Genomic DNA, 13,840 nt, shown 5'->3' on the forward strand with positions numbered 1-13,840 from the left:
CACAGTGGCAGATATGTAAATACGGGGTTTCCATACCATTTCTTGCGCATTAGGGTTCGAACACTCGAACACCTATACGGATTCTCCTGCAGAGTGGCAGATATGTAAATACGGCGTTTACTTATCATTTCTCACGCATTAGGGTTCGAACACTAGAACACCTATACGGATTCTCCTGCACAGTGGCAGATATGTAAATACGGGGTTTACATACCGTTACTTGCGCATTGCGGTTCGAACACTCGAACACCCATACGGATTCTCCTGCGCAGTGGCAGATATGTAAATACGGCGTTATTTACCATTTCTCACGCATTAGGGTTCGAACACTCGACCACCTATACGGATTCTCCTGCACAGTGGCAGATATGTAAATACGGGGTTTACATACCATTTCTTGCGGATTACGGTTCGAACACTCGAACACCTATGCGGATTCTCTTGCACAGTGGCAGATATGTACATACGGGGTTTACATACCATTTCTTGCGCATTACGGTTCGAACACTCGAACACCTATACGGATTCTCCTACACAGTGGCAGATATGTAAATACGGGGTTTCCATACCATTTCTTGCGCATTAGGGTTCGAACACTCGAACACCTATACGGATTCTTCTGCACTGTGGCAGATATGTAAATACGGCGTTTACATACTATTTCTCACGCATTAGGGTTCGAACACTCGAACACCTATACGGATTCTCCTGCACAGTGGCAGATATGTAAATACGGGGTTTATATACCGTTTCTTGCGCATTACGGTTCGAACACTCGAACACCTATACGGATTCTCCTGCACAGTGGCAGATTTGTAAATACGGCGTTATTTACCATTTCTCAAGCATTAGGGTTGGAACACTCGAACACCTATACGGATTCTCCTGCACAGTGGCAGATATGTAAATACGGGGTTTACATACCATTTCTTACGGATTACGGTTCGAACACTCGAACACCTATACGGATTCTCTTGCACAGTGGCAGATATGTACATACGGGGTTTACATACCATTTCTTGCGCATTACGGTTCGAACACTCAAACACCTATACGGATTCTCCTACACAGTGGCAGATATGTAAATACGGGGTTTCCATACCATTTCTTGCGCATTAGGGTTCGAACACTCGAACACCTATACGGATTCTCCTGCACAGTGGCAAATATGTAAATACGGCGTTTACATGCCATTTCTCACGCATTAGGGTTCGAACATTCGAACACCTATACGGATTCTCCTGCACAGTGACAGATATGTAAATACGGGGTTTCCATGCCATTTCTTGCGCATTACGATTCGAACACTCGAACACCTATACGGATTCTCCGGCACAGTGGCAAATATGTAAATACGGGGTTTTCATACCATTTCTTGCGCATTACGGTTCGAACACTCGAACACATATACGGATTCTCCTGCACAGTGGCAGATATGTAAATACGGGGTTTCCATACCATTTCTTGCGCATTAGGGTTCGAACACTCGAACACCTATACGGATTCTCCTGCAGAGTGGCAGATATGTAAATACGGCATTTACTTACCATTTCTCACGCATTAGGGTTCGAACACTAGAACACCTATACGGATTCTCCTGCACAGTGGCAGATATGTAAATACGGGTTTTACATACCGTTACTTGCGCATTGCGGTTCGAACACTCGAACACCCATACGGATTCTCCTGCACAGTGGCAGATATGTAAATACGGCGTTATTTACCATTTCTCACGCATTAAGGTTCGAACACTCGACCACCTATACGGATTCTCCTGCACAGTGGCAGATATGTAAATACGGGGTTTACATACCATTTCTTGCGGATTACGGTTCGAACACTCGAACACCTATTCGGATTCTCTTGCACAGTGGCAGATATGTACATACGGGGTTTACATACCATTTCTTGCGCATTACGGTTCGAACACTCGAACACCTATACGGATTCTCCTACACAGTGGCAGATATGTAAATACGGGGTTTCCATAACATTTCTTGCGCATTAGGGTTCGAACACTCGAACACCTATACGGATTCTCCTGCACAGTGGCAGATATGTAAATACGGCGTTTACAAACCAATTCTCACGCATTAGGGTTCGAACACTCGAACACCTGTACGGATTCTCCTGCACAGTGACAGATATGTAAATACGGGGTTTCCATACCATTTCTTGCGCATTACGGTTCGAACACTCGAACACCCATACGGATTCTCCAGCACAGTGGCAAATATGTAAATACGGGGTTTTCATACCATTTCTTGCGCATTACGGTTCGAACACTCGAACACCTATACAGATTCTCCTGCACAGTGGCAGATATGTAAATACGGGGTTTACACACTGTTTCTTGCGTATTACGGTTCGAACACTCAAACACCTATACGGATTCTCCTACACAGTGGCAGATATGTAAATACGGCGTTATTTACCATTTCTCACGCATTAGGGTTCGAACACTCGAACACCTATACGGATTCTCCTGCACAGTGGCAGATATGCAAATACGGGGTGTACATACCATTTCTTGCGGATTACGGTTCGAACACTCGAACACCTATACGGATTCTCTTGCACAGTGGCAGATATGTACATACGAGGTTTACATACCATTTCTTGCGCATTACGGTTCGAACAGTCGAACACCTATACGGATTCTCCTACACAGTGGCAGATATGTAAATATGGGGTTTCCATACCATTTCTTGCGCATTAGGGTTCGAACACTCGAACACCTATACGGATTCTCCTGCACAGTGGCAGATATGTAAATACGGCGTTTACATACCATTTCTCACGCATTAGGGTTCGAACACCCGAACACCTATACGGATTCTCCTGCACAGGGACAGATATGTAAATACGGGGTTTCCATACCATTTCTTGCGCATTACGGTTCGAATACTCGAACACCCATACGGATTCTCCGGCACAGTGGCAAATATGTTAATACGGGGTTTTCATACCATTTCTTGCGCATTACGGTTCGAACACTCGAACACATATACGGATTCTCCTGCACAGTGGCAGATATGTAAATACGGGGTTTCCATACCATTTCTTGCGCATTAGGGTTCGAACACTCGAACACCTATACGGATTCTCCTGCAGAGTGGCAGATATGTAAATACGGCGTTTACTTACCATTTCTCACGCATTAGGGTTCGAACACTCGAACACCTATACGGATTCTCCTGTACAGTGGCTGATATATAAATACGGGGTTTACATACCGTTTCTTGCGCATTACGGTTCGAACACTCGAACACCTATACGGATTCTCCTGCACAGTGGCAGATATGTAAACACGGCGTTATTTACCATTTCTCACGCATTAGGGTTCGAACACTCAAACACCTATACGGATTCTCCTGCACAGTGGTAGATATGTAAATACGGGGCTTACATACCATTTCTTGCGGATTACGGTTCGAACACTCGAACACCTATACGGATTCCCTTGCACGGTGGCAGATATGTACAAACGGGGTTTACATAGCATTTCTTGCGCATTACGGTTCGAACACTCGAACACCTATACAGATTCTCCTACACAGTGGCAGATATGTAAATACGGGGTTTCCATACCATTTCTTCCGCATTAGGGTTCGAACACTCGAACACCTATACGGATTCTCCTGCACAGTGGCAGATATGTAAATACGGCGTTTACATACCATTGCTCACGCATTAGGGTTCGAACACTCGAACACCTATACGGATTCTCCTGCACAGTGACAGATACGTAAATACGGGGTTTCCATACCATTTCTTGCTCATTACGGTTCGAACACTCGAACACCTATACGGATTCTCCGGCACAGTGGCAAATATGTAAACACGGGGTTTTCATACCATTTCTTGCGCATTACGGTTCGAACACTCGAACACCTATACGGATTCTCCTGCACAGTGGCAGATATGTAAATATGGGTTTCCATACCATTTCTTGCGCATTAGGGTTCGAACACTCGAACACCTATACGGATTCTCCTGCAGAGTGGCAGATATGTAAATACGGCATTTACATACCATTTCTCATGCACTAGGGTTCTAACACTCGAACACCTATACGGATTCTCCTGCACAGTGGCAGATATGTAAATACGGCGTTTACATACCATTTCTCACGCATTAGGGTTCGAACATTCGAACACCTATATGGATTCTCCTGCACAGTGACAGATATGTAAATACGGGGTTTCCATGCCATTTCTTGCGCATTACGATTCGAACACTCGAACACCCATACGGATTCTCCGGCACAGTGGCAAATATGTAAATACGGGGTTTTCATACCATTTCTTGCGCATTATGGTTCGAACACTCGAACACATATACGGATTCTCCTGCACAGTGGCAGATATGTAAATACGGGGTTTCCATACCATTTCTTGCGCATTAGGGTTCGAACACTCGAACACCTATACGGATTCTCCTGCAGAGTGGCAGATATGTAAATACGGGGTTTCCATACCATTTCTTGCGCATTACGGTTCGAACACTCGAACACCCATACGGATTCTCCAGCACAGTGGCAAATATGTAAATACGGGGTTTTCATACCATTTCTTGCGCATTACGGTTCGAACACTCGAACACCTATACAGATTCTCCTGCACAGTGGCAGATATGTAAATACGGGGTTTACACACTGTTTCTTGCGTATTACGGTTCGAACACTCAAACACCTATACGGATTCTCCTACACAGTGGCAGATATGTAAATACGGCGTTATTTACCATTTCTCACGCATTAGGGTTCGAACACTCGAACACCTATACGGATTCTCCTGCACAGTGGCAGATATGTAAATACGGGGTGTACATACCATTTCTTGCGGATTACGGTTCGAACACTCGAACACCTATACGGATTCTCTTGCACAGTGGCAGATATGTACATACGAGGTTTACATACCATTTCTTGCGCATTACGCTTCGAACAGTCGAACACCTATACGGATTCTCCTACACAGTGGCAGATATGTAAATACGGGGTTTCCATACCATTTCTTGCGCATTAGGGTTCGAACACTCGAACACCTATACGGATTCTCCTGCACAGTGGCAGATATGTAAATACGGCGTTTACATACCATTTCTCACGCATTAGGGTTCGAACACCCGAACACCTATACGGATTCTCCTGCACAGTGACAGATATGTAAATACGGGGTTTCCATACCATTTCTTGCGCATTACGGTTCGAATACTCGAACACCCATACGGATTCTCCGGCACAGTGGCAAATATGTTAATACGGGGTTTTCATACCATTTCTTGCGCATTACGGTTCGAACACTCGAACACATATACGGATTCTCCTGCACAGTGGCAGATATGTAAATACGGGGTTTCCATACCATTTCTTGCGCATTAGGGTTCGAACACTCGAACACCTATACGGATTCTCCTGCAGAGTGGCAGATATGTAAATACGGCGTTTACTTACCATTTCTCACGCATTAGGGTTCGAACACTCGAACACCTATACGGATTCTCCTGTACAGTGGCTGATATGTAAATACGGGGTTTACATACCGTTTCTTGCGCATTACGGTTCGAACACTCGAACACCTATACGGATTCTCCTGCACAGTGGCAGATATGTAAACACGGCGTTATTTACAATTTCTCACGCATTAGGGTTCGAACACTCAAACACCTATACGGATTCTCCTGCACAGTGGTAGATATGTAAATACGGGGCTTACATACCATTTCTTGCGGATTACGGTTCGAACACTCGAACACCTATACGGATTCCCTTGCACAGTGGCAGATATGTACAAACGGGGTTTACATAGCATTTCTTGCGCATTACGGTTCGAACACTCGAACACCTATACAGATTCTCCTACACAGTGGCAGATATGTAAATACGGGGTTTCCATACCATTTCTTCCGCATTAGGGTTCGAACACTCGAACACCTATACGGATTCTCCTGCACAGTGGCAGATATGTAAATACGGCGTTTACATACCATTGCTCACGCATTAGGGTTCGAACACTCGAACACCTATACGGATTCTCCTGCACAGTGACAGATACGTAAATACGGGGTTTCCATACCATTTCTTGCTCATTACGGTTCGAACACTCGAACACCTATACGGATTCTCCGGCACAGTGGCAAATATGTAAACACGGGGTTTTCATACCATTTCTTGCGCATTACGGTTCGAACACTCGAACACCTATACGGATTCTCCTGCACAGTGGCAGATATGTAAATATGGGTTTCCATACCATTCCTTGCGCATTAGGGTTCGAACACTCGAACACCTATACGGATTCTCCTGCAGAGTGGCAGATATGTAAATACGGCATTTACATACCATTTCTCATGCACTAGGGTTCTAACACTCGAACACCTATACGGATTCTCCTGCACAGTGGCAGATATGTAAATACGGCGTTTACATACCATTTCTCACGCATTAGGGTTCGAACATTCGAACACCTATATGGATTCTCCTGCACAGTGACAGATATGTAAATACGGGGTTTCCATGCCATTTCTTGCGCATTACGATTCGAACACTCGAACACCCATACGGATTCTCCGGCACAGTGGCAAATATGTAAATACGGGGTTTTCATACCATTTCTTGCGCATTATGGTTCGAACACTCGAACACATATACGGATTCTCCTGCACAGTGGCAGATATGTAAATACGGGGTTTCCATACCATTTCTTGCGCATTAGGGTTCGAACACTCGAACACCTATACGGATTCTCCTGCAGAGTGGCAGATATGTAAATACGGCGTTTACTTACCATTTCTCACGCATTAGGGTTCGAACACTAGAACACCTATACGGATTCTCCTGCACAGTGGCAGATATGTAAATACGGGGTTTACATACCGTTACTTGCGCATTGCGGTTCGAACACTCGAACACCCATACGGATTCTCCTGCACAGTGACAGATATGTAAATACGGCGTTATTTACCATTTCTCACGCATAAGGGTTCGAACACTCGACCACCTATACGGATTCTCCTGCACAGTGGCAGATATGTAAATACGGGGTTTACATACCATTTCTTGCGGATTACGGTTCGAACACTCGAACACCTATACGGATTCTCTTGCACAGTGGCAGATATGTACATACGGGGTTTACATACCATTTCTTGCGCATTACGGTTCGAACACTCGAACACCTATACGGATTCTCCTACACAGTGGCAGATATGTAAATACGGGGTTTCCATACCATTTCTTGCGCATTAGGGTTCGAACACTCGAACACCTATATGGATTCTCCTGCACAGTGGCAGATATGTAAATACGGCGTTTACATACCAATTCTCACGCATTAGGGTTCGAACACTCGAACACCTGTACGGATTCTCCTGCACAGTGACAGATATGTAAATACGGGGTTTCCATACCATTTCTTGCGCATTACGGTTCGAACACTCGAACACCCATACGGATTCTCCGGCACAGTGGCAAATATGTAAATACGGGGTTTTCATACCATTTCTTGCGCATTACGGTTCGAACACTCGAACACCTATACAGATTCTCCTGCACAGTGGCAGATATGTAAATACGGGGTTTACACACCGTTTCTTGCGTATTACGGTTCGAACACTCGAACACCTATACGGATTCTCCAACACAGTGGCAGATATGTAAATACGGCGTTATTTACCATTTCTCACGCATTAGGGTTCGAACACTCGAACACCTATACGGATTCTCCTGCACAGTGGCAGATACGTCAATACGGGGTGTACATACCATTTCTTGCGGATTACGGTTCGAACACTCGAACACCTATACGGATTCTCTTGCACAGTGGCAGATATGTACATACGGGGTTTACATACCATTTCTTGCGCATTACGGTTCGAACACTCGAACACCTATACGGATTCTCCTACACAGTGGCAGATATGTAAATACGGGGTTTCCATACCATTTCTTGAGGATTACGGAACACCTATACGGATTCTCTTGCACAGTGGCAGATATGTACATACGAGGTTTACATACCATTTCTTGCGCATTACGGTTCGAACACTCGAACACCCATACGGATTCTCCGGCACAGTGGCAAATATGTAAATACGGGGTTTTAATACCATTTCTTGTGCATTACGGTTCGAACACTCGAACACCTATACAGATTCTCCTGCACAGTGGCAGATATGTAAATACGGGGTTTACACACCGTTTCTTGCGCATTATGGTTTGAACACTCGAACACCTATACGGATTCTCCTACACAGTGGCAGATTTGTAAATACGGCGTTATTTACCATTTCTCACGCATTAGGGTTCGAACACTCAAACACCTATACGGATTCTCCTACACAGTGGTAGATTTGTAAATACGGGGTTTACATACCATTTCTTGCGGATTACGGTTCGAACACTCGAACACCTATACGGATTCTCTTGCACAGTGGCAGATATGTACATACGGGGTTTACATAGCATTTCTTGCGCATTACGGTTCGAACACTCGAACACCTATACAGATTCTCCTACACAGTGGGAGATATGTAAATACGGGGTTTCCATACCATTTCTTCCGCATTAGGGTTCGAACACTCGAACACCTATACGGATTCTCCTACACAGTGGCAGATATGTAAATACGGTGTTCACATACCAATTCTCACGCGTTAGGGTTCGAACGCTCGAACACCTATACGGATTCTCCTGCACAGTGACAGATATGTAAATACGGGGTTTCCATACAATTTCTTGCGCATTACGGTTCGAACACTCGAACACCCATACGGATTCTCCAGCACAGTGGCAAATATGTAAATACGGGGTTTTCATACCATTTCTTTCGCATTACGGTTCGAACACTCGAACACCTATACAGATTCTCCTGCAAAGTGGCAGATATGTAAATACGGGGTTTACACACCGTTTCTTGCGCATTACGGTTCGAACACTCGAACACCTATACGGATTCTCCTACACAGTGGCAGATATGTAAATACGGCGTTATTTATCATTTCTCACGCATTAGGGTTCGAACACTCGAACACCTATACGGATTCTCCTGCACAGTGGCAGATATGTAAATACGGAGTTTACATACCATTTCTTGCGGATTACGGTTCGAACACTAGAACACCTATACGGATTCTCTTGCACAGTGGCAGATATGTACGTACAGGGTTTACATACCATTTCTTGCGCATTACAGTTCGAACACTCGAACACCTATACGAATAATCCTACACAGTGGCAGATATGTAAATACGGGGTTTCCATACCATTTCTTGCGCATTAGGGTTCGAACACTCGAACACCTATACGGATTATCCTGCAGAGTGGCAGATATGTAAATACGGCGTTTACTTACCATTTCTCACGCATTAGGGTTCGAACACTAGAACACCTATACGGATTCTCCTGTACAGTGGCAAATATGTAAATACGGGGTTTACATACCGTTACTTGCGCATTGCGGTTCGAACACTCGAACACCCATACGGATTCTCCTGCACAGTGGCAGATATGTAAATACGGCGTTATTTACCATTTCTCACGCATTTGGGTTCGAACACTCGACCACCTATACGGATTCTCCTGCACAGTGGCAGATATGTAAATACGGGGTTTACATACCATTTCTTGCGGATTACGGTTCGAACACTCGAACACCTATACGGATTCTCTTGCACAGTGGCAGATATGTACATACGGGGTTTACATACCATTTCTTGCGCATTACGGTTCGAACACTCGAACACCTATACGGATTCTCCTACACAGTGGCAGATATGTAAATACGGGGTTTCCATACCATTTCTTGCGCATTAGGGTTCGAACACTGGAACACCTATACGGATTCTCCTGCACAGTGGCAGATATGTAAATACGGCGTTTACATACCAATTCTCACGCATTAGGGTTCGAACACTCGAACACCTGTACGGATTCTCCTGCACAGTGACAGATATGTAAATACGGGGTTTCCATACCATTTCTTGTGCATTACGGTTCGAACACTCGAACACCTATACGGATTCTCCGGCACAGTGGCAAATATGTAAATACGGGTTTTTCATACCATTTCTTGCGCATTACGGTTCGAACACTCGAACACCTATACAGATTCTCCTGCACAGTGGCAGATATGTAAATACGGGGTTTACATACCGTTTCTTGCGTATTACGGTTCGAACACTCGAACGCCTATACGGATTCTCCTACACAGTGGCAGATATGTAAATACGGCGTTATTTACCATTTCTCACGCATTAGGGTTCGAACACTCGAACACCTATACGGATTCTCCTGCACAGTGGCAGATATGTAAATACGGGGTGTACATACCATTTCTTGCGGATTACGGTTCGAACACTCGAACACCTATACGGATTCTCTTGCACAGTGGCAGATATGTACATACGGGGTTTACATACCATTTCTTGCGCATTACGGTTCGAACACTCGAACACCTATACGGATTCTCCTACACAGTGGCAGATATGTAAATACGGGGTTTCCATACCATTTCTTGCGCATTAGGGTTCGAACACTCGAACACCTATACGGATTCTCCTGCACAGTGGCAGATATGTAAATACGGGGTTTACATACCATTTCTCACGCATTAGGGTTCGAACACTCGAACACCTATACGGATTCTCCTGCACAGTGGCAGATATGTAAATACGGGGTTTACATACCATTTCTTGCGGATTACGGTTCGAACACTCGAACACCTATACGGATTCTCTTGCACAGTGGCAGATATGTACATACGAGGTTTACATACCATTTCTTGCGCATTACGGTTTGAACACTCGAACACCCATACGGATCTCCGGCACAGTTGCAAATATGTAAATACGGGGTTTTCATACCATTTCTTGTGCATTACGGTTCGAACACTCGAACACCTATACAGATTCTCCTGCACAGTGGCAGATATGTAAATACGGGGTTTACACACCGTTTCTTGCGCATTACGGTTCGAACACTCGAACACCTATACGGATTCTCCTACACAGTGGCAGATTTGTAAATACGGCGTTATTTACCATTTCTCACGCATTAGGGTTCCAACACTCAAACACCTATACGGATTCTCCTGCACAGTGGTAGATATGTAAATACGGGGTTTACATACCATTTCTTGCGGATTGCGGTTCGAACACTCGAACACCTATACGGATTCTCTTGCACAGTGGCAGATATGTACATACGGGGTTTACATCGCATTTCTTGCGCATTACGGTTCGAACACTCGAACACCTATACAGATTCTCCTACATAGTGGCAGATATGTAAATACGGGGTTTCCATACCATTTCTTCCGCATTAGGGTTCGAACACTCGAACACCTATACGGATTCTCCTGCACAGTGGCAGATATGTAAATACGGCGTTTACATACCATTGCTCACGCATTAGGGTTCGAACACTCGAACACCTATACGGATTCTCCTGCACAGTGACAGATACGTAAATACGGGGTTTCCATACCATTTCTTGCGCATTACGGTCCGAACACTCGAACACCTATACGGATTCTCCGGCACAGTGGTAAATATGTAAACACAGGGTTTTCATACCATTTCTTGCGCATTACGGTTCGAACACTCGAACACCTATACGGATTCTCCTGCACAGTGGCAGATTTGTAAATATGGGTTTCCATACCATTTCTTGCGCATGAGGGTTCGAACACTCGAACACCTATACGGATGCTCCTGCACAGTGGCAGATATGTAAATACGGCATTTACATACCATTTCTCACGCATTAGGGTTCTGACACTCGAACACCTATACGGATTCTCCTGCACAGTGGCAGATATGTAAATACGGTGTTTACTTACCATTTCTCACGCATTAGGGTTTGAACACTCGAACACCTATACGGATTCTCCTGCACAGTGGCAGATATGTAAATACGGGGTTTACACACCGTTTCTTGCGCATTACGGTTCGAACACTCGAACACCTATACGGATTCTCCTGCACAGTGGCAGATATGTAAATACGGCGTTATTTACCATTTCTCACGCATTTGGGTTCGAACACTCGAACACCTATACGGATTCTCCTGCAGAATGGCAGATATGTAAATACGGGGTTTACATACCATTTCTTGCGGATTACGGTTCGAACACTCGAACACCTATACGGATTCTCTTGCACAGTGGCAGATATGTACATACGGGGTTTACATACCATTTCTTGCGCATTACGGTTCGAACACTCGAACACCTATACGGACTCTCCTACAAAGTGGCAGATATGTAATACGGCGTTTCCATACCATTTCTTGCGCATTAGGGTTCGAACACTCGAACACCTATACGGATTCTCCTGCACTGTGGCAGATATGTAAATACGGCGTTTACATACCATTTCTCACGCATTAGGGTTCGAACACTCGAACACCTATACGGATTCTCCTGCACAGTGACAGACACGTAAATACGGGGTTTCCATACCATTTCTTGCGCATTACGGTCCGAACACTCGAACACCTATACGGATTCTCCGGCACAGTGGCAAATATGTAAACACAGGGTTTTCATACCATTTCTTGCGCATTACGGTTCGAACACTCGAACACCTATACGGATTCTCCTGCACAGTGGCAGATTTGTAAATATGGGTTTCCATACCATTTCTTGCGCATTAGGGTTCGAACACTCGAACACCTATACGGATGCTCCTGCACAGTGGCAGATATGTAAATACGGCATTTACATACCATTTCTCACGCATTAGGGTTCTAACACTCGAACACCTATACGGATTCTCCTGCACAGTGGCAGATATGTAAATACGGCGTTTACTTACCATTTCTCACGCATTAGGGTTTGAACACTCGAACACCTATACGGATTCTCCTGCACAGTAGCAGATATGTAAATACGGGGTTTACACACCGTTTCTTGCGCATTACGGTTCGAACACTCGAACACCTATACGGATTCTCCTGCATAGTGGCAGATATGTAAATACGGCGTTATTTACCATTTCTCACGCATTTGGGTTCGAACACTCGAACACCTATACGGATTCTCCTGCACAGTGGCAGATATGTAAATACGGGGTTTACATACCATTTCTTGCGGATTACGGTTCGAACACTCGAACACCTATACGGATTCTCTTGCACAATGGCAGATATGTACATACGGGGTTTACATACCATTTCTTCCGCATTACGGTTCGAACACTCGAACACCTATACGAATTCTCCTACAAAGTGGCAGATATGTAATACGGGGTTTCCATACCATTTCTTGCGCATTAGGGTTCGAACACTCGAACACCTATACGGATTCTCCTGCACTGTGGCAGATATGTAAATACGGCGTTTACATACCATTTCTCACGCATTAGGGTTCGAACACTCGAACACCTATACGGATTCTCCTGCACAGTGGCAGATATGTAAATACGGGGTTTACATACCGTTTCTTGCGCATTACGGTTCGAACACTCGAACACCTATACGGATTCTCCTGCAGAGTGGCAGATATGTAAATACGGCGTTTACTTACCATTTCTCACGCATTAGGGTTCGAACACTAGAACATCTATACGGATTCTCCTGCACAGTGGCAGATATGTAAATACAGGGTTTACATACAATTTCTTGCGGATTACGGTTCGAACACACGAACACCTAGACGGATTCACTTGCACAGTGGCAGATATGTACATACGGGGTTTACATACCAGTTCTTGCGCATTACGGTTCGAACACTCGAACACCTATACGGATTCTCCTACACAGTGGCAGATATGTAAATACGGGGTTTCCATACCATTTCTTGCGCATTAGGGTTCGAACACTCGAACACCTATACGG

The sequence above is a fragment of the Camellia sinensis genome, unplaced genomic scaffold (genome assembly GCF_055761805.1).
Source record: "Camellia sinensis isolate YWXY unplaced genomic scaffold, ASM5576180v1 Unanchor13, whole genome shotgun sequence".
NCBI classification, from domain to species: Eukaryota; Viridiplantae; Streptophyta; class Magnoliopsida; order Ericales; family Theaceae; genus Camellia; species Camellia sinensis.